At 37.4% G+C, this 24,188-nt stretch overlaps 1 non-coding gene across 1 annotated transcript; it reads left to right on the forward strand.

The window, feature by feature from the left end:
* Window positions 1-22,511: 22,511 nt before the first annotated feature.
* Window positions 22,512-22,619, forward strand: LOC122025959. The gene has a single exon (XR_006123958.1). It is a non-coding gene; the product is annotated as a small nucleolar RNA R71 (small nucleolar RNA).
* Window positions 22,620-24,188: the final 1,569 nt, after the last annotated feature.

The raw sequence follows: 24,188 nt of genomic DNA on the forward strand, positions 1-24,188 counted from the left end.
TGTAAAAACTCCTATATCTTCACATTTCTAGGGTATTGGTTGCATGAGTCCAGGCACATTCTTTCCCATGCTAATCAGCTCGTTCCCCTTTAATTTCTTCTTATGCACACAGATCCTTGAGAAATTTAACATACTTTAGAATCTTCTTAATCATGGTTAACAAAGTAACATTCACCTCCACTTTGCTAAACAAATTCATAAGTTCTTGAAACTCACTCTAGCTTTTTCTTCCTCTACATTCTTCCTTGGCTAAACTTTTCTTTGAGGAAAAGGTAATGGAATAGAGGTTTCGACTCTTTGCTGATGTAAATTCTTCTTCAAGTTCTGAGTTGCAATTGGAGCTGAATCTGGCTGATTAGCTTCTGAATTTAAATGTTCTATTTGAAATGATTCTGAGTGAAACTGAGCTAAGTTAGATTTGCCACTGTTTTGAGCTAAGAAAGGAGTTGAATTTGAATCATTTTGAGTCGCTGAACTTAAATATATTTGAGCTAAAAATTGAGCTGAATTTAATTTTGTTATAGCTTCTGCTCTGCCTGAACTGTTGCTGAATTTGGTTCCTGATTTAATTGTTGAATTGGTTCAACTTCATCTAATCTAACTAGAACTCTCCTAATTAATTCAGTTGTAGTTTTGCCACTTCAAAGTGTTAATGTACTAACATTTCCTTTTAGATTTGGAATGGTTTGTGAAGATAGTTGACTTAATCCTTGTGCTTGCATTTGATTGATATTGGTTGCTAATTGGCTTATTTGTCTCTCTATATTTTATAGAGTAGAATCTTGTTGGTGCCGGAAGCACCAAACGATCGAACATGTGTTTTGATTATGTCAAAGGGTTCAAAATTAAGGTTATTTGTTGTCTGACAAGTTTGAATGAGATTGTAGAAAAGTCCTAAATGTTCTTAGGCAAAAGTTCTAGTTGCGGTTAGGCAAGTGGAAAACCTTAGGGGGTGGTAAACCTAGGTCCTAGGGGGTGGTAACCCTAGGTCCTAGGGGGCGGTAACCCTAGGTGAGGAAAAGTCCTAGCTGAGGTTAGGCAGGTGGAAAACCCTAGGGGGTGGTAACCCTAGATCCTAGAGGATGGTGACCCTAGGCGGAAAGTCTTGACGGGTCAAGATCTTCGGGCAAAATCCTAGAGTCGGGGACTCTAGGTTGAAATCCTGGTGTCGCGAACCGGGTGGAAGTCTGGACGGGTCATGGAGCGAACGTCCAGCATGAAGACCGGAAGCTTCGGACGCTGAGCAAAAGTCCAGTTGGTCTAGAGGATCAATCTGGCAACAGGTAAACTCTCCTGAGAGGAGTAGGTGAGGACGCGTTCCTCGGTGAGGGAACAGTAGACGTCGGTTCGACCTACGATTTTCGGAGGCGAAATTTAAAGTCAGAACCTGACAGTCCGAAGACTGTCAAATGTTTTATTATTCATGTTTTTATTGTGCTAACTTTATTTTATAGGGTATATGTTGTGTTTGGACTAACATACCTTGCAGGAAAGGTGAATCACAATAAAATGCTCGAATGAATAGTGTCCGAGGCGCCTCCGAGACTGTTGGAGGCGCCTTGGGCGCCTTAGCTGCAGCTGCGCAGGAAGCAGGACTGAAGGTGCCTTCCAAGGACTCTGAAGGCACCTTGGACAACCGATGGAAGGTGCCTTCCAAGGACGCTGAAGGCGCCTTCGGGTGGATAATCAGCGACCGCAGTGGAGCTTATCGATGATCAAGATTTGGGGTATAAGAGTTCGCTGAAGGCGCCTTCCAAGGAGCTTGAAGGCGCCTTCAACGACCCTATAAAGCAGGCCACAAATTAATGCATGGCAGACTTCCAATTGCGATCTTTGTAATATGCACTGCTTTACAAGATGAACCTGCTACTCAGTAACGTAACTCCAATAATCGAGCGACGCTCAGCTACTGTTCCGACAATCGATGACTATTTCCATAATCTTTTATTGTCGGTATAATCATTTTAAGTTCAGTACTTGTAATTAATCTTATAAAGATTCTCGAATTTATAGTGATTGCCCATTGAAAGCGATCAACGATCGCGGGCCTTGGAGTAGGAGTTGACATAGGTTCCGAACCAAGTAACCAAAAGTGTTAGCGATTGCTTTTAGTTTACTTCTATATTCTGCTGCGTATTTATGAAACAAATGTGAAATCCCCGAGCGTTATTCACCCCCCTAGCGCTTTTTGATCATATAATTAGTATCAGAGTGGGGTCGCTTCAAATCGATGAAACCACCATTCAAGCAATTTTTTCATGGTAATTTTTTTTAAAAATTTTCGGAGTCAATCGGAATTGATAAAATTGCCGCCTTTTGATCTGTTTTATCGAACGAGGTCTTTCATTTCTTAAAGTTGGTGCAAGCACCACTGGAGTTTTTATTATATTCTCTTATTCCCGCACTACTAATCCAAGACCAAGTCTTGGAACCTTTGCTCTCTTTTTATTGTGTGCGAGGTTTCTTCTTAAATGACCCACCAAGAAGGGTATAGCACTGCACGTTCTCCTCTCTTCTCTGACGAGGATTTTGGCTACTGGAAAAGGCGAATGGAGTATAATCTCAAGACACAAGTTGAGATGTGGATAATCATCCAAACTGATCTCGAACTTCCACTCAATGACGCTAGAAAGCTAGTCTCATGCCAGAACTGGGACACAACATTAATGAAGAAAATTGAGGTCGACGCCAAAGCAACATGCACTCTATAATGCGACCTGACAAAGGAGGAGCTGAACCGAGTCAACCCGTTCTCAAGCACCAAAGAATTATGGGAAAAATTGATCGAGCTGCACGAGGGCACTTCCGACACAAAGATAAGCAAACGAGACCTAATTCTGAATAAATTATATAATATAAAATGCAGGAAGGTGAGCCATCGAGCTAGCTTCATGCTCGTATACAAGATCTATTGAACAGGCTCCACGCGATCGGACAAAAAGTTGAGAATCTCGATGTCATCAGGTATGCACTAAACACGTTTCCAAGGAACACTTTGTGGGATTCCATGGTAGATGCTTACAAAGTATCCAAGGACCTTTCTTTAATTAGACTAGATGAGGTATTTTTAGAATTTGAATTGCACGAACAGATTAATGCACGTTTGACCGAGAAAGGTATAGCTCTAATTGCATGAACAAGCAGAACACGGGAACCAAAAATAAAGCGCAGAACTGAACCTGAGTCTGAAGATGAGTCGGATAAAGAAGACGACGAAATTACCACCGAGCTCGTAAAATTGGTACGGAAAATGTGCAAAAAGAAGAAGGTGACTCAATCGAATATGAATGTCAAGTCCGGAGTTACATGCTACGGTTGCAACCAAAAGGGGCACTATAAGCCGGAGTGTCCGAACCAGAAGCAATGAAGAAGGAAGTCCTTGAAAGTAACATGGTCCGAGTCCTCTAAAGAGTCCGACGAAGAAGAACACAAGCAAGCAAGCTACCTTGCTCTATCGGTACAAGCGTACGTTGCCGAAATCGAGTCCGAGTATGATATCGAGAGCGAATCAGAAACTGAGTCCGAGAAAAGCCATGGATCTGTATCTATTTCCGAAGGACCTAATCATATTGTAAGCTCTCTAATTTCTGGTACTAACATAGATGATTTACAAAATTTAGTTTCATATTTATTAAAAAAATTAGCCAAATCCAACGTCTGAGTCAAGTCACTCCAAAAGGAGGTAACAATCCTTAAGGAGGAGACTAAACTAAGTTCTTTGACTGAGCCAGTTCAAAATGAAAGTTCAACTCAAGTCCAACAACTTGAGGAAGAAAATTCCAATTTGAAAACTCAAGTTAGAGAACTTAAGGACACGTTGGAACGGTTCACCTTGGGTTCCAAGAATCTTGATCTGATTCTTGGAAAACAAAGAGTCGTTTACAACCGATCCAGACTTGGATTTAAGGCTAAACATAAATTTAGATCTTATTTGTCTCTAGTAAAACACTCAAATAGAAACTTAGTCCAAGCATGGGTCCCCAAGTCGAACTTGATTAATCAAGTTCGACTTGGTCAATATTGGATCCCCCAGGATCAGATTCATTACCTTGATATACCTTATCGAGGTTATTATTGGGGGGGGGGGGGGGGGCTAATAAAAAGACCATTTTTATCATAAAATAGAATTATCTGATATTTGATTTACTGCTTTTTATTATTCATGCTTAGACTAGGATAGATAAGGATCTAGGCTTGCTTCACACTCGACTAGTTAGACCGAGGAGTTTCAGAAAGGAAATTAAATATTCAATTTCTTTGAAAGGATTTGTCTAGAAGTGGTGAATAATCGCATACCCAAGAGGCCTAATGTCTCGCCACAGTCTGGGAGCCCATCATTGAAATGAATATTTAATTAACTGATTATAAAACCCGAGTCTAACTCAAATTTAAATCAATCCTTAGATTATAATATAAATTAAAGATAAAATTAACCATCTCAAAAAACTATCAAAGTTCCCTGATTGAAAATCTAGAAAAGGGTGAGATGGACCTAGGTTTAAAGTAGTTAACCAAACCTGAATTAATTAAATTAAAGCTTACTCAATTAAATTCATAATTAATTATAAAATCATGATTAATTTCAAAAACTAATTAATTATAAAAAGTGTAATTTCAAAATCTAATTAATTACTTTCAAATCTAATTAATTTCAAAATATTAATCGTAATTTCAAAATGTCAATTATTTTCAAATAATAATTAGATTATAATTATTTTCAAATCATAATTAATTTCAAAAAGTTAATTAGTTTCAAATCATAATTAATAATTAATTTCAATTAATTCTAAAATCGTTAATCAAAGTAAATTATTTTTGAATGATTTAATTTTTAAAATATTAATCATAATTATTTTTAAATATTTTTTAAAAAGTTTTAAAAATTCAAATTACTCAAACATATATGTTTTCAAATTCAAACTTATACTTTACTTTTAAAATCTTAATTTAACTTAAATTATTTTTAAAATATACTTCAATATCATAAATATTTTTTAAAATTAAAGATAAAAACAACTTAACTTAACTTCATCTCACATACACTCATAAGTTGAACATGCTTGATAACCTAGAATGGGTGAGATAGAAAATCAAGAAAATAAATAATAACTTTTATATTTTTGATTTACATACATGGATTCTAGGACCCTAAAAAATTTTTTTGACATTATTTAAGGGGGAGTGCAAAGAAGTTTAAGATATTATTTTTATTTTGTTAAAGTATTGTTTTTCAAAGTTAAACTTTTCAAAAGTTCAAAATATTTCTAAAAGAGGAAGTTCAATTTTTTTACTATTTTTTAAAAGAAAAATAAATTATTTTTTGAAAAGATAGAAACTAAGTGTTTGCTAAAGTATTTTTAAGTATTTTTTCAAAAAAAAAATAATTACTTAGCTAAGTATTTTTACAAGAAAATATTTTTAAAGCTAAGTTTTTTTATCAAAATATTTTTAAAGCTAAGGTTTTATCAAAATATTTTTAAAGCTAAGGTTTTATCAAAATATTTTTAAAAGCCAAGCTTTTTGAAAATCTTTTTTTTGAAAGGCTAAGCACTTAACTCAGTTTTTATCAAATCTTTTAAACTAAGCTTTTATCAAAAAATTTTAAGCTGAGTACTTTTTACTAAGCCTTTTTAAAAGCCTCTATAAAGCTAAGTTTTTTTATCAACTTCTTTTGAAAGTCAAGTACTTGACAAAGTTTTTAGCTAAGTGTTTGTCCAAACATTTATTTTTAAAGCTAAAATTTAACTAAGTTTTTTTTAAAAGCTAAGTATTTTCAAAAAATTTCTAATTTAGCTAAGTGTTTTTAAAAGAATTTTTTTTTCAAAGCTAAGTTTAGCTAAGTGCTACCCTTCGAGGGGGAGCTTCAAATTAAACAAAGTAAAATCTCTTTTGTCAAACAACCTTCTCTCCTTTTTGATATATGTCAAAGGGGGAGAGAAAAGTTAAAAGTTAAGAGTTAAACATAATTTTATGAAAGGAGGAGCATAAGGAAGTTTTTTTTACAAACTTTTGTATTTAAATTTTACTTAACTCTGAACCGGTTTCTCATAATAAAAAATAGGGAGATTGTCGGTGTGGGAAGCACCAGATGATCAAACCTGTGTTTTGATTATGTCAAAGGGTTCAAAATTAAGGCTATTTGTTGTTCAACAAGCTTGAATGAGATTGCAGAAAAGTCCTAAGTGTTCTTAGGCAAAAGTCCTAGCTGCGGTTAGGCAAGTGGAAAACCCTAGGGGGTTGTAACCCTAGGTCCTAGGGGGCGGTAACAATAGGTGAGGAAAAGTCCTAACTGAGGTTAGACAGGTGGAAAACCCTAGGGGGTGGTAACCCTAGGTCCTAGGGGTTGGCAACCCTAGGTGGAAAGTTTTGGCGGGTCGAGATCTTCGGGCAAAATTCTAGAGTCGGGGACTCTAGGTTGAAATCCTAGTGTCGCAAACCGGGTGAAAGTCTAGACAGGTCGTGGAGCGAACTTTCAGCATGAAGATCGGAAGCTTCAAATGCTGAGCAAAAGTCCAGTTGGTCTGGAGGATCAATCTGAAAATAGGTAAACTCTCCTGAGAGGAGTAGGTGAGGATGTGTTCCTCGATGAGGGAACAGTAGGTGTCGGTTCGACCTACGATTTTCGGAGGCGTTGATTCGAAGACTGTCAAATACTTTATTATTCATGTTTTTATTGTGCTAACTTTGTTTTGTAGGGTATATGTTATGTTTGGACTAACATACCTTGCAGGAAAGGTGAATCACAATAAAATGCTCAGATGAACAGTGTCTGAGGCGCCTCCAGGGCTATTAAAGGCGCCTTCCAAGGACTCTGAAGGCACCTTGGACAACCGATGGAAGGCGCCTTCCAAGGACGCTAAAGGCGCCTTCGGGTGGATAATTAGTGACCACAACGGATCTTATCGACGACCAAGATTTGGGAGATAAGAGTTCGTTGAAGGTGCCTTCCAAGGAGCTTGAAGGCGCCTTCAACAACCCTATATAAGCAGGTCACGAATTGATGCATGACAGACTTCCAATTGCGATTTTCTACTGTGCACTGCTCTACAAGACGAACCTGTTACTCAGTAACGTAACTCTGGCAACCGGGCGACACTCAGCTGCTGTTCTGACAATCGACGACTACGTCCATAATATTTTATTGTCGGTATAATCTTTTTAAGTTCAGTACTTGTAATTAATCTTGTAAAGATTCTCGATATTATAGTGATTGCCCACCGAAAGCGATCAATGATCGCGGCCCTTGGAGTAGGAGTAGACATAGACTCCAAACCAAGTAACCAAAAGTGTTAGAGATTGATTTTAGTTTACTTCTATATTCCACTACGTATTTACGAAACGAACATGAAAACCATGAGTGTTATTCACCCCCTCCCCCCCCTCTAGTGCTTTTCGATCCTACAAATCCATCCTCAATTGATTTTGTTGTTGTTGCATGAGATCCTCCATCTTTTGTTGCTACTGTGCATTTGTTGACAATGAACTGTTGGAGTTGTTTTAATACATGTAAGGTCTCGGATATGAAGATGAAGCATGAGGTTGTTGAAATTATTGCTGAAATTGCTATGGAGGGTGCTGGAAATTCTAAAATTGTTGATTTGATTGTTGAACTTGTTGACTTGTAAGTTGGAAATAATTCTGAAATTGCTGATTTGGTTGCTAAAAATTCTATTGAACTGGTGGTTATTGAAAATTATTTCTATACCTCAAATTAAGATGATCCCTCCAACCTAGATTATATGTAGAAGATATAGGATTATATTTCTGATGTTAGTATTGAGTGTTGGAGATCTCATGACCGGCTAGAAAGGAGGTTGAATAGTCGGTGCCTCCAAATCGATAGATTCCTACATTTGTTAGTTTGCGCAGCGGAAATACAAACTAATATGAACACAAATAAAGCTAAAGACAAAGAAAAACAAGCAAACCACTAACACGACGATTTACATGGTTCGAAGATAAGGCTCCTACTCCACGGCTATCCTTGAGGTGGACGATTCCTATTCGTCGGTGGATTACTCCCTGAAAGACCTCTGGCTAGCTCACGCAGCTCCTTGTGGGTGGAGAAATCTCACCATAATTCTAACAAGAATACTTGAGTTACTAGGGCACAGGTAGACTACTAATAGGGGTTAACCACCTCTATTTCATCAATCTTAACCAATCTCCAAAGCTTTGGTCATATAGGCCACGGGTTGGAAAATCCCGCCTACCAGTTGATTGGTGAAAGTGCTAGTCGACTACCCTCTGCGGAGATTCGACTGTTACAACCCAACAGCTCGATACCAGTCGACTGACGAAAGTACTAGTCGACTGCTCCACACTGGTCGAGCGAACAGAAGCGTTCTGTTCACTCCTAGTCGACTACCCAATCGACTGTACCAATTGACTGCTATTTCCATTAGTCGATTGGTACCCCGAGTACAGTCTCTCAGCACTCGAACCCTCACCCTTACGACTCACTTGACTCTTCTTCGTTGCAGCCTTGACCTCTTGCCTTCAAGCCTACTTCCTTTGGCTCTCGTCCGTCGGATGCACCCAACCCGCGGCTCGTCCCAATGTCATCCTTCGCGTATGCCTCAAAATCGCTTCCCTCGGCCCTTGTCCTTGCTGCATTATCCATGGTCCCTCGGATGCTCCATCCTTCATCGAACCCAAAGCCATCAACCTGAGTCATATGTGTATCCTGCAAACTTACACAACTCAAATACACATATCAAATAAAAAGGTGAACCTAACTTAAATCCTTTACCCAAATACCAAAACACATAGTCTGATGAACCATTGGGATTGCTCCAACAATCTCTCCCTTTTTGATGTTTGACAATACGTTTAAGTTAGGAAAAACATAATAGCAAAATAATATGCTAAAAATAATGGACTTACGTTGCCAAGGATACACACTTGGACTTACATCGCCGAATAGACTTACGTTGCCAAGGCTACACACTTGGACTTACACCGCCGAATGGACTCACGTTGCCAAGGCTACACACTTAGACTTACACCGCCGAATGGACTTACATTGCCAAGGATATAAACTTGGACTTACACCACCGAATGAACTTATGTTGCCAAGGCTATACACTTGGACTTACACTACCGAATATACTTACACTGTGAAGGTTACACACTTGGACTTACACTGCCGAATAAAAAATATAAACATGTATTGGAACCTATCACAAGGCTCCCCCTATACCTATGCTCCCCATTGAGTTAGGAATTTCATACAAAGGCACTTAAGGTTTTCCTAACTAAACCTTCTTCTCCCCGTTTGCCTAATATTAAAAAGCTCCAACAATATCCCAATTGTTGAAACTAGTCATCCAAATTGACCCTAAACTCGCGTATTCATCCTCCATGGATCTCATACACCCCAAACGAGTTGACCTGGTCACTAACCCATGCTGAAAACAGTTTCAGGCTAGTATCAGTCGATTGCCAGAAGCACCAATCAACTAACATTATCGAAACAAACCCACAGAACCATTCTGTGTTCGATAAACACTGTTACTAGTTGACTGGAAATTGTACCAGTCGACTGACACCCTAATTTTAACCCAAACAGTATTCTGAACTCAATTTCAGAAATGCATAAAAAATTTCACAGACATCTAAAAATCTCCAAATTTTATGGAGATGTTTGTTTTATCCATGTCTACTTGGAAAAAATACATCTAAAAATGTATCTATCACCAATCCCAAGATTGATACAAAACCCAAAACTAGCTAAATGGTTCAATGGGACCTTGACCTAAAGTCCTAGTTTTGGCTTCCGCTTGATGTATTTGCCCATACTAACCCACAATGCATCCCTAGCATTGGTTTATATGGCATCTATATATCCAAAATCAATTATCATGTACTATGACCCCAATGTCATATTTTCTTGCATGAAACATAACTCAATTGTGTCAATTCCCTAAGGTTGAGACTCAAATCCGTCTCCAAACCTTTTGGCACATTTCATGACTCAATCTAGACTCTCAAGTAAAACTCACTTGAGATCCATCTGTCATGGGTCCCAAATTGACTCTTTGAGCTCCCCCTAGAGCTCTTAGCCTTAGCCACCTCCCTAGGTGACTCATTCACAATTGCTAGAAAATATCAGTGCACCTCCAGTGACACTTAGCCTACAAACCTAACCTTTTTAATTTTGGACACCTTGTTCTTAGTTAATTTCTTCTTACCATTAAATAGATTTCCCTTATCATTTATTGGCTTCTCCTTGTTATAGTCATATGCAACCCTAGCATAAGACTTTCCCTTAGCCTTGGAGACACTAGATCGGTATCCCAATCCCGATCTATCATTGTTGAATCTTTGGCTACCCAACACCATACCTAAACCCTTAGATCCAATATTGAATCTATCTAAGGTTTTCTCCAAATGATCAAGCTTTATCTTTAAAGCTTGATTTTCCCTTTCTAGGTTCCTAAACCTAGAGTCAACATGTACACCTTGGACATTCCTAAACCTACCCATTTTTCTAAGCATATGTCTTCCCTTCTTGGGATTTTTGCCTAGATTCTCCTTAGGTCTACCATTTCTAGATTTATTATGCATAGGTCTCTTAGAGTTATCTCTAATATTTATCCTATTCCTATTATGATATCTAAATCTAAAATTTTACACGGGTAAATAATGACAATTATTCCTAGCATGCATGGGAGTATAAGAATTTAAATTTGAATTACACTTTAAATTAGAGTATACCTCCCTTACCCTTGAAGCTCCCCCTTGACTTGAACTCTCCCTTCTTGGGGCATTTGATGTGGTAGTGGCCCTTCTCCCCACACATGAAACACACAATGCGCATGTTCCTTCTTTGGCCTTCTTCATTTTTACAACCCTTGTTAGTATTCAAATTAACTTGAATAAGTTTAGGAGTTACCTGTAGGATCGTAATGAATTTATATATCTCCACAATTACATGATATTGTCCACTTTGGGCCTAAGCCCTCATGGGTTTGCTCTTAGGCTCTCCCCAAAAGGTCTCATACCAATGGAGATATCTTTTCTCTTTATAAACCACATGATCTTTTCCATGTGTTTTACAATGTGGGACTATGTTTGCAACATTGCAACTTCAACAATCCCCCCCTTAAACAAAGGACTACATGCTTCCCAAGTCCGATCCTTCGACCCACCAGATCCTCTACCCTTCGATCCACCCGACCTACTAGCTAGACTTCCTTTATCTGGTGTCTGGTCCTTTTTTAATTCGAACATAGGAGCTCCCACTTTCTTTGTTCGAGGTAATATTGTAGCCACATGGCTTAATCAGACCATGACTATTGTGCACAGTCGGCGGTTAAACCTTCTGGCAGTCCGGGCTCTGATACCACTTGTAGAATCGTAATGAATTTAGATATCTCCACAATTACATTATATTGTCCACTTTGGGCCTATGCCCTCATGATTTTGCTCTTGGGCTCTCCCCAAAAGGCCTCATGCCAATGGAGATATCTTTTCTCTTTATAAACCACATGATCTTTCCCATATATTTTACAATGTGGGAGTATGTTTGCAACCTTGCAAACCCAACATTACCTTCTTCTTACCCATTGGGCATATACTCTTGTAGTGCCCCTTCTCATTGCATCCAAAGCAAATGATGTAGTCTTTTGACTTCACATCGGTGAAGGTGCTTGCTAAGTTGACTTCGAAGACCTCTTCTTCTTCTTCACTTGTCTTGGATTGTTCTTCAATCCTTGAGGATGTAGATGATACCTCATCTTCCTTCTCCTCCTCGGATGTTGAGCATGGCTCAACATCCGTTTACTCCTCCTTAACTTAAGCAATTAAACCCATCTCCTTAGGTTCTTCTTCTTCTTGTGTAGGTTTAGGTTCTTCTCCTAGAACCGTCTTCACTTTGCTTCACAAATCATGGGTGTTCTCATATTCACCTACATTACTTATCACAACAGATGGCAATATATCTATTAAGATTGATATTACCTTTGAGTTTGCCGCTGATCGTGAGATTTTCTCTTCCGTCCAATATCTTGATCGGAGTTTCTTCCCTTTCTTATCTTTTAGAACTTTAAACGACTCCTTGATCATTATCATGGTGTCCCAATCCGTGTCAAAAAAGACCTTCATCTTCATCATCCAAAATGTGATGTCCCCTAGGCTTCCTCCTTCAAACTTTGGAGGTGCTATCAAGTCGGCCATCTTTTGCTTCCTTGGCAGTTAGTCCAATGGAGAGCGTCCTCTCTCTGATACCACTTGTTGGAGATCTCATGACCGATTAGAAGGGGGGTTGAATAGTCAGTGCCTCCAAACTATAGCTTCCTACACTTGTTAGTTTGTGCAACGGAAATACAAACTAATATAAATACAAAGAAATCTAAAGACAAAGAAAAACAAGCAAACCGCTAACACGCGGACGATTTACGTGGTTCGGAAATAAGGCTCCTACTCTATGGTTGTCCTTGAGGTGGACAATTCCTATCCATTGGTGGATTGATAACCATGATTTTGCTACATTATTTTAATTCATAATGCATATTTTTATTGGTCTGTTCATAGCTTAAACTCACATTTACATTACATTTTGCAAATTGCATGTGATCTTGGACTTATTTGTAAATTAGTCAATTATCATGGTATTTGATGCTAATATTTGATTATTATTTTGTAGGCATCAAAAGGGTCATAGACCCGATCAGATCAGAACACACTTGGGATCAAATCTAGGGCTAAATGAGGCGATTAAAGCTTTGGAGCGATTTGGACTGTTCATCTACAATCAAGCAAATCTGAGCCATCCGTGGAGAATCTAGTCTATCCGACCTAATGAGGAGCAGATCTCGTCCATTGATGAAGATCCGAAGCTTTTGATCTAGATCTGAAGACATCACAACCGTTAGATGAGATCAAATCAATCTGGACTGTCCAATCAGATATGAGGATGATTTAAATGGCGAGAAGCTACAGTGCAGAAGCGGGCTCGGCTTCGTGATTTCTCTACAGTGTCATCTTCTTCTTCGAGCGATGGCCGATGCTTCCATTCCATATCCAGAGCCGGAATTCAATCTTCTTCGTCGCCGGCGAGCTATCTACGATCCAACCACCAGCAATTCCAGGGGCAGAGCGCGATGCAGTGGGCGTTCCCCGATCGTAGTTTTGTTGTCCGCGAGCTTCATTCCGGCTAAGATTTGTGGGTGTTCCCCGATCTGAGCTGCTGTCATGCTCACTGGAGGATTTGAGGATGTTCCTTGGTTCTTCAGAGTGCTATCCATCTTCATTTCCACTTCGCGTCTCTGGATTCAGCAAGATGTGCTCTGTTCTTCGGCGGCTGGTGATTTCAGGTGATTCCAAGCTAGATAGGGTTTCCATTAGCTTTGGACTTCTCTTGAATGTACTGGGGACTCAGTGGTGAGCTGGTGATTGTCGGAAGGGCGTTCCCAGAGGCAAATCTGTGTTTTGGCATAGAGGAGGAGTTTGTTTCGGGTTTGGTTTATGGAATGTTTAGGGTTTTGTTTACTTTGATTTTGTCTTTGAATTATGCTTGAACTTGCTCAGATCTGATGATCTGATTACCTAGTTTTGCAATTCAGATTTTGTTTCAGTTTTGATACTTGTTTTCTTTGATTGTTTGCAATTTAAACCATGTTTAGCTACTAACATAGTTTATAATTACAGTCATGTTTTCTGCAATTTCTTTAGATTTAAGTCTTTAATTCAGATCTTTGTTCTATGCATGAGATTTGTTGTGACTACGATGAAGTTTAAATGAGAATGTTTCATTAGAGATTCTCCTTGTATACCTATATTAAACATTGTTGAATGAGGTTGAGATTAAAGATTTGTTGGTTTAGATTGATTGTTCAAGTTGATTACAATTATGAATTGGATGCTTCATCTGTTCAATATTATTGTGTTTGAGCTTTTGAGATTGATTGTTGATTGTAATTGAGAATAGAAGATGTGACGATTAAGTTTAGGTTGGAACTGGATTGTGATGGTGATAAAATGTTAGGCTCGGTTATTGAAATTGTGATGAGATTTTGAATGTAATGGTTACTGTATTGTGAATTGTAGAGATAGGGATTAAATCATTTGGATCAATGATGCATTAGAGGTATAATTCAATGTAAGAATTTAATTTGAATCGAATCTAGAGTATTCACACAACTCACTAGTTAACCTTGGAAAAATATGACTTGGGACTCCTTACTACATGGGTTATTTTAGTTTATGTGAGTTTCAATCTTAATCAATTTGGGGTGCCACGTGATATGCAAAAAGGCCAACACCAAATTTTGGCTCCGTTGCCGGGGAGAAATTAGTAGTGAGTGTTTAATTTTAGATCGTGCATTGATTGATTTTATTTGTTAGCATGTTGATTGATATGATTGCTTATTTCTTTTTATATTTTCATGTTGGTTTGTTCTTGAATTATTAAGTGCTTTTACTGTTCATATTTTCATGTGTTTGAAACTTTATGCTCTTGAATCTTCTAATTTTGAGTTCTAGTGTTATAGTGAAGAACAGGAGATTTCTTTAGCATGGATCCATATTTTCAGAATTTTGGAGGTGGAATGGAAAATCAATGTTTTCAGCCTGAGTATCAATTTTACCCAAACATGGATCAATAAAATAGGTATGAGTCATTTTCAAATGGTTTTAATGCAAATGGGTGGATAATTCATGTTTCAGATATGAAAGTGCACAAGGATAATTTGTTGAGCCATATCCAGTCTACCAGAGTTCATATGGGTTCCAAGAAGTTTCAACATCTTCTTTGCCAAATTCTTTTCAACAAAATGATCCTCAGATGGATGAGTCAACATGGAAACTCAGGGATATTATGCAACAAATGAGCGAGCATCAAGAGAAATAATTTTCAAGGATACAGAACATACAGATTCAGTTGGATCAAATTGTATCATCCATCAATCAACTGCAAGCACAAAATTCCAGTGGAGAGATGGGAAGTAGCGATTCTGTCAGGCCTGACCCTACTTCTATCACTTCACATGATTTTTCTAGTAATTTTTATGATAATGATGTAATTATGCAAATTTCTGATCCTAATGATTTTGTTGTTGAAGATGTTGATAGTGATTCAGGTTCTGAACATGTTTTTGAAGATGATTTAAGTGTAGTGGAATGCTTACTGGAAGCATTACCTCAAGAATCACCAAGAATTGAAGATGTAAGTGTAGGGAGTTGTGCTATAGAGCCAAGCACCTAAGAATCACTACATGAAATTGTACAGCCACTTGAACCATCACTTGAACCAGAGCTTGAGCATTCATTTGATGAAGAGGAGGTAACAATCACCACTCCAGGTACCTCTCAAGATGACAAGGTGAGTATTTTTTGTGATTTTTCAAAAAAAATTATAGAGGTGTCGTTCATTGATTTCATTAGGTGTGATTCATTTCTTGATAAATTTTCTACCCACACTAATATTCTCTTATTTTCTTTTTATCCCACATGTGTATGGGAGGTCTTGTCTTTTAATGATGTTGTAGGAGAATACAAGCTCCCGGAGTGGATGCTTGAACTGAACCGCCTCCGTCCTCCAGAAAAAGCTTTGAAAGGAAAAATGAAGAATAAAAAGAATTTTAGTGGAACCACAATTACACCTCTACCGATATGGATTTTGTTACTAAATCTTCTTCGACCACCGGAATTAAAGGGGAGTTGGTTCCAATTTCACTTTCTTTTGCATTTTAATTCATGCTTTGTTAATAAATTCTTTATACGTTTCTTAGTTTCATACTTTGCATTTTGTTTTCACATTTGCTTCCATACTTTGCATTTAGTTGGTATACATAGCATGTCATTTTTAATAAAATTCTCCATGAATTTTTCTAGTAATACTTTTAAGATGGTAAAAGCTTCTTAAATTTGATCATCAAGTTGAGGTCAAGTGACATGATTGGATGCTTTTCTTGCATGATATTGGTTAGTGTGTTAGTGGATTCCAATTTTATTAATTGAGCTTGATTGCATAAAAAGTACCTAGAGAGGACCATCTCAAGCCTATACTCTATTATTTTCTTTGTGTGACATGTACTTACAACAATTGAAACTCTAGAACTTGCTTTGCTTCTTTTCAAAGTCACAATAGCATTTGTGTGCATGGAAATTGAGGATTTTATCAATTTTGTTCCCCTTCATACTTTCCAATTCCTTTCCTCACAATTTTTTTTTATACATTCTCATCTAGCATTTTAATTCTTGATAATCTTTGCTTGTCATTCTTTAATTGAGTGTTTTGGTTGAATACTTGATGAGTTAGATTTTGCAAGATGATAAAGGTTTAAGTGTGGGGGAAGGAATGTTTATTTGGCAAGTTTATGGTGTGCCAATCTGATTTGCAAACAAAAAGAGTTCCTAAAAGCTGGAACTGATTTCCGAGAGTGTGAATTTCTGAAACTGCTCTTTTGATTTTCCTGGAATCAGAGTTCTAAAATTGAATTTGGTAGTTGAGTGCTAAATTGGAATTACATGAATGAACCAACTTTGAATTTCTGCTGAACTGTGCTAGTTTTAAATGCTGAAATGCAAGAAAATTCAGATATCAAGAATTTAATTTGAGTGTTGAAAATTCATTGAATCTAAATTCATTGGATGCTGAATTTGCTAAGGTTGGAATGAGCTATATTCCTTGGTTGATTGGAATTAATCTGATTCTGTATCTATGTTTGCATTGCTGATGGTATCTGAGTTTGGTGTCAAAATCTGATGAAGTTTATTTGATTAACATTGCTTTGAATTGAAGTTCCAATCACTTTAATGCTAATTGAGTCTTATTTCTGATTTCTTGAAAGACATGCTCAATTCTGAACATTTCTGCTGTGCAGGAATGTATTAGAATATTAATTGGTCTTTTTGGATGGAATAGAATGAGATGTTGGTTCCTGCACATTAAACAGATCTACCATTCTTTGAAACTGGGAAATTTCATAACTGAGAAGGAAAGGTGGGCTATGGATAGAATTTAGACTGTTATGTGCCAAAGCTTATAGATATCTTTGATCATAGCCAGTTCAAGTTAGGTTCCTGCCATTATAGTACTAATAGCATGACATTCCATACAAGGAACTTCATGACTCAGACTAGGACTTCCTCTGAATTAAACTCTGAAGCTGAAAATTATGTACACTAGTTTGTGCCAATTTTGTGCCAACTTTCTCTTTAAACTCTCAAATCGTTGAGAAATTCAAGTAAATGTATTGTATGCTCAATGAAAAATGGAGTGCCATTCTTTCCAAGCTTTTACTGAGTAAAAATCTAGAATGACATGAGAATTGGAAATTAAAAAAAAATACAGAATTTGGAAATGTAGAATTGAAGATCTTCATGTTCCAAAATTGATGCTATGGTGTACTTCAATCTTTACAAGGAAACAGTACTGAATCTTAGACTGAATGCAGGAAGATGATCTGCAGGAATGAAGTTATGAATTTTTAGAAATGAAGCATAGCTGAATTTGGAATTTGTTGCTGTATTTTGATAAAGATTGCCAACTCAAATTTTGAATATGTGTTGATGTAACAGTGTGAATTCTGCAATTCGAAGAGCTTGACAAAATATTATAGCTGCTGAAATTTCAATGGAACACTTTGAAAGGCCTTGGAATTCTGATACAAGAAGTTGAGTTCTGAAACCTGAATGATGAAGAAGCATAAATGAAGGAAATCAATGGTGGATGTCAAGATGTGAAGTGATGTAGAATCTGATGTAGATCCTTGTACTTGTTTATATGCTGCTGGGACATAATCAAGTGCTTAAATTGCTCAAGGCAGTGGTCTATTGAATCTTGGGAGCTAAGCAAGGTTCATTTGGAGGTTATAATGAAGTGAATCACTGAATGATACAGAGCAGTGATACATAGGGCAAGGATGCTTATCTATTGCATGATTTGGATTCTATCTCTGAAATTCTGAAATAGCATTAACAGAGAAATAGGAAATGTTTCGTGCCAATGCTCAATGCTGATCTCGAGCAGCAACAAAATGAATTTTGAATTTAGCAGAACTGAGACTTGATCCAAGAAGTTGTATCTGCTTTGCTGAGAAGTGTGAACTATGAATAAAATTTGAATCTGTAAGTACTAATTCCTAGTGCAATTTGTACAAATTTCAACATTAAGTGGATCCTGATCTTGTCGAGATTGGAAACTTGAATTGCCTTGATTTTGAATTCGAGAAAGATATTAGCAGAGAAGAGAGTAAACTTAATTTTCTAGAATCTGATTTGTGTAATCAGTTTTACTGTGATAAATTCTGGAATTGTATAGCTAAAGTTACTGATTTCCAAGAGCTATGGATAGCTGAACTACTCTTTATGACTTCCTATTCGTATACTGGAGTATAAGCAAATTTACTAGAAGAAGGCAGAGTTGCTGAGTTGTTGCACGTGTGAAACTTATGAAAATCACATTCAGGAACTTGTTGCATGCCAAAAGTTGTGCAAATTTTGATTAGTAAATAGCTGAACTTCTTTAACTTGGAATTTCTCAAGCTTAAGCTCGATTCAGCTATTATAGAGACTAGCCTATATTCTGAAATGGTTGTCTCAAAGGCTAAATCTACAGGATGCAAAATCTAATAGACTAAGTTGCAGAAATTTAGGTTTTGAAATGCTGTAATTAATGCAGGAATTCAGGAAATGCAGCATGCTGCAGAATAAAAACAAACTGTAAAAAATATACAAACTACAGGATGAAAAGGAAAACAGTGGCTAAAAGAATTTCAAATAATTAGATACATGTGGTGTTTTCTTGTCTGAGATGGCCAAGATTTTAAGTGTGGGGGAGGGAGCTTTTCTCCATGAGGTGATTTAAGATTATTTGAGCTTTCAAAGTGATGGAATGAAGTGAAAAAACAGTAAAAACAGTGAAGAAAGAAAAAAATTAGAAAAATGGCACATCAAAAAAGCATCAAGTGTGAAGATAGAGTATCAAGATTCTATGTTTGCATTCAAATTGAAGGAGAGGTTAGCTTGATATGTTGAATTGGTGACGACAAATGGTATTCATCTTTTTTCACATCAAAATGGTCAAGTCATCAAGTATATTCCTCCAATACTCTTATCTTCTCAATTTTTCGTTGAATTCTTTACTTTTGCCTATTTCATCCACTTTCATTGTTCTTTTTTATTCCATTTAAATTCTTGTTTATTAAATCCTTTTGATTCATATATGCTATGTTTATAGTGGTGAAGAATTAGAAAATAAGCAAGCTTATGGTAGTGAAATGTTGTGAGTGACATTGAGTGAGCTCCACTAAAATACATTTTTGAGTGTGAGGGCTAGAATAGGTGAATACCTTGTGAGATTGCAACTTGCTTAATTTTTCAATTGGATTGAAATTACCATACCTACTGATTATTGTTTAGATTGTATTCATGATTGTTTGTGATCTTTAAGATGACCTTAGTTAATTACCTTTTACCATCTTCTAGGTATTGCTAGGAAATTTTTGTGGGAGATGATTTTTAGGTTTTCTTTACTTGAACGGGACGTCCAAGACTAAGTGTGGGGGATTTAATAACCATGATTTTGCTACATTATTTTAATTTATAATGCATGTTTTTATTGGTTTATTCATAGTTTAAACTCACATTTACATTACATTTTACAAATTGCATGTGATCTTGGACTTATTTGCAAATTAATCAATTATCATGGTATTTGATGCTAATATTCGATTATTATTTTGTAGGCATCAAAAGGGTCATGAACCCGATCAGATCAGATCACACTTGGGATCAAATCTAGGGCTAAATGAGGCGATCAAAGCTTTGGAGCGATTTGAACTGTTCATCTACAATCAAGCAGATCTGAGCCATCCATGGAGAATCTGGTCCATCCGACCTAATGAGGAGCAGATCTCGTCCGTTGATGAAGATCCGAAGCTTTTGATCCAGATCTGAAGACATCACAACCGTTAGATAAGATCAAATCAATCTGGACCATCCGATCAGATGTGAGGATGATTTAAATGGCGAGAAGCTACAGTGCAGAAGCTGGGCTCGGCTTCGCGATTTCTTTACAGTTTCATCTTCTTCTTCGCGCGACGGCCGATGCTTCCATTCCATATCCAGAGCCGGAATTCAATCTTCTTCGTCGTCGGCGAGCTATCTACGATCCGGCCACCAACAATTCCAGGGGCAGAGCGCGATGCAGTGGGTGTTCCCCGATCATAGTTTTGTTGTCCATGAGCTTCATTCCGGCTAAGATTTGTGGGTGTTCCCCGATCTGAGCTGTTGTCATGCTCACTGGAGGATTTGAGGGTGTTCCCTGGTTCTTCAGAGTGTTATCCATCTTCATTTCCACTTCGCGTCTTCGGATTCAGCAAGATGTGCTCTGTTCTTCGGCGGTTGGTGATTTCAGGTGATTCCAAGCTAGATAGGGTTCCCATTAGCTTTGGACTTCTCTTAAATGTGCTGGGGACTCAGTGGTGAGCTGGTGATTGTCGGAAGGGCGTTCCCAGAGGCAGATCTGTGTTTTGGCAGAGAGGAGTTTGTTTCGGGTTTGGTTTATGTAATGTTAGGGTTTTGTTTACTTTGATTTTGTCTTTGAATTATGCTTGAACTTGCTCAGATCTTATGAACTGATTACCTAGTTTTACAATTCATATTTTGTTTCAGTTTTGATACTTGTTTTCTTTGATTGTTTGCAATTTAAACCATGTTTAGCAACTAACCTAGTTTATAATTACAGTCATGTTTTCTACAATTCCTTTAGATTTAAGTCTTTAATTCAGATCTTTGTTCTATGCATCAGATTTGTTGTGACTGTGATGAAGTTTAAATGAGAATGTTTCATTAGAGATTCTCCTTGTATACCTCTATTAAACATTGTCGAATGAGGTTGAGATTAAAGATTTGTTGGTTTAGATTGATTGTTTAAGTTGATTACAATTATGAATTGGATGCTTCATCTGTTCAATATTATTGTGTTTGAGCTTTTGAGATTGATTGTTGATTGTAATTAAGAATAGAAGATGTGGCGATTGAGTTTAGGTTGGAACTGGATTGTGATGGTGATAAAATGTTAGGCTTAGTTATTGAAATTGTGATGAGATTTTGAATGTAATGGTTACTGTATTGTGAATTGTAGAGATAGGGATTAAATCATTTGGATCAATGATGCATTAGAGGTATAATTCAATGTAAGAATTTAATTTGAATCGAATATAGAGTATTCACACAACTCACTAGTTAACCTTGGAAAAATACGATTTGGGACTCCTTACTACACAGGTTATTTTAGTTTATGTGAGTTTCAAACTTAATCAATTTGGGGTGCCACGTGACATGCAAAAAGGCTGACACCATGGATTACTCCCCAAAAGATCTCCGGCTAGCTCATGTAGCTCCTTGTAGATAGAGAAACCTCACCACAACTCTCACAAGAACACTTGAGATGCTAGGACGCAGGTAGACTACTAATAGGGGTTAACCAACTCTATTTCGTCAACCTTAACCAACCTCCAAAGCCTTGATTATATAGACCATGGGTTGGAAAACTCCGTCTATCAGTCGACTGGTGAAAGTGCTAGTCAACTGCCCTCTGTGGAGATTCGATCGTTACAATCCAACGGCTAGATACTAGTCGACTGGTGAAAGTACTAATCGATTGCTCCACACTAGTCGAGCAAACAGAAGCATTATGTTCACTCCCAGTCGACTACTCAGCCGACTGTACCAGTCGACTGCTATTTCCATTAGTCGACTGGTACCCCAAGTATAATCTCTCAGCACTCGGACCCTCACCCTTACGACTCATTTGACTCTTCTTCGTTGCAGCTTTGACCTCTTGCCTTCAAGCCTACTTCCTTTGGCTCTCGTCCATCGGATGCACCCAAGCCCCCAGTTCGTTCCAATGTCATCCTTCGTGTATGCCTCGAAGTCACTTCCCTCAGCCCTTGTCCTTGCTGCATTGTCCACGATCCCTCGGATGCTCCATCCTTCACCGGACATGAAGCCATCAACTTGAGTCATATGTGTATCCTGTAAATCTGCACAATTCAAATACACATATAAAATATAAGGATGAACATAACTTAAACCCTTTACTTAAACACCAAAACACATGGTCGCATGGATCATTGGGATTGCTCCAACATTGAGGTCTAGAAAGTGTTGCTACTGATTCATCCTGCTAAAGATTTGGACTCCAATTCGAAGGGTGATCTTGCCTAGAACAAATGTCACATACTCTCATCATTTGAACAAGAAATGTTGAAGTTTGACAAGTATTATTCAATGTCATTTGCTTAACTAGAGAAGTCAACTTCTGCAATGTACTCTTAATTCCCTATCGCTCAGTAGATGTCAATTGAGCTTCAACAACACCTCATGTCACAATTGCTCTACTTCCAAATTGCTGTGAATTTTCTACCATGTTTGAAATAAGCTCCCTAGCTTGACTTGGAGTCTTGTTTACCAAAGCTCTTCCAGATACTGCATCTATCATACTCCTATCCATGGGAAGCAGTCCCTCGTAGAAATACTGGACAAGTAGCTGATCACTGATTTGATGCTGAGGGCAACTTGAATATAATTTCTTGAATCTCTCCCAATAGTCATAGAGAGTTTCCCCCACATTTTGTTGAATGCTACAGATACTTTTTCCTGATAGTTGTAATTCTAGAAGGAGGAAAGAATATCTCCAAGAATGTCCTTTTCATATCAATCCAACTTGTAATGAATCCAACTAGAAGTGAGTATAACCAATCTTTAGCTGCTTCTGCCAATGAAAATGGAAAGGCTCTCAATTTGATGTCCTCTTCAGAAATGTCTTGTGGTTTCATGCATGGTCAAACAAACCACATGGAACTCATGTAAATGTATGTTGGGATATTCTCCTGATAAGCCTCGAATTTAGGAAGCAAATGTATAAGACCAGATCTGAGCTCAAAATCTCTAGCTAAAGAAGGATAATTAATGCAAGAGTGCATGTAGGTCACATCTGGAGCTGTCAACTCCTTCATAGTTTTGTTATTATATGCCATGGGAAGATCCAAGTCTGAAGAACTATCATCAAATGTATTAGATGACCTCTCCTTAATCCTCAAGGCCTGAAATGTCCTCTCTATTTTTGGGTCAAGATCAAGTAATTTATCACACAAAGACCTGGTCATACACCAAAATTAACAGTTAGAACACAAGTAGATAGACAATTAAATAAAAAAATGAAAACAAAGAAAAGATAAAACTATGCACAATCTAAAATCAAACAAACACTATTAGCTCCCCGACAATGGTGCTAAAATTTGATGAGGTCGCATCTGTCACTTACACAAATCAAATTAATAATTTATACTTACCTGAAACCCCGCAACCTACACTAAAGTAGTATAGTAGAGGGCTCAGGTCATCTATCTCGCGGAACTAATGGCAAGACGTTTATTTTCAAACAAAATTGAACCAAGGGATTTTTGTTTGGGGTTGTTCTCTAAACCTAATGCAATAAATAAAATACAAACTAATCATCAATAATGAACCCATAATGCAGTGTCATTCTATACTACGGATAACATCATCAACAGAAATAAGATGTGAGAAGAATTAACTATAGTCCTATCTAACTATCAATAACAAACATGCATCGCATTATCACCTTACAACACAAATTTAATCATCAATAGACATAATATGAAAACATAACAAAGAATGCAACATGCATAAATGAATCTAAACAAAGTGCAATAATAAACAATCAAACATGCATAAGAACATAACTATTAACTATAAAATCAAACATGAATAACAAATGAATCCTAATTAACTAATCTAATTCTATGATCAAATCCGAGAAGCAGAACCATCAAGGAAGAAAACCGCTATCACTTGGAAATCCCCTAAATTTGGTGGATGAAGACTCTGATGGTTGGAGATGTAACAGACGATGGTGGAAGCACAACTTCCTCAAAGCAAACCACTTTGAAAGAAATCTGCTATACAAAGGAATTCCAATCAATCTCGTCGACCTTGGCTCTTTCTTCTTCACTGCATTCGGTAGACCTAGGTTGTGCAGCTCCAAGCATTGAAGAACTCTAGTCAGAACTCCTCTGACGAAGACAATGTGGCTGTTGGAATTTCTGAGCTCCTGCCTTCTTCACCATGTCCAACAGGGAACTCAGAGTTTTGAGGCTGGTGTAGGTACGTGAATGAGTGTCGGAGAAGACCCGAGGCTCGCTACCCGTCGG

The sequence above is a fragment of the Zingiber officinale genome, chromosome 9B (assembly GCF_018446385.1).
Source record: "Zingiber officinale cultivar Zhangliang chromosome 9B, Zo_v1.1, whole genome shotgun sequence".
NCBI lineage: Eukaryota > Viridiplantae > Streptophyta > Magnoliopsida > Zingiberales > Zingiberaceae > Zingiber > Zingiber officinale.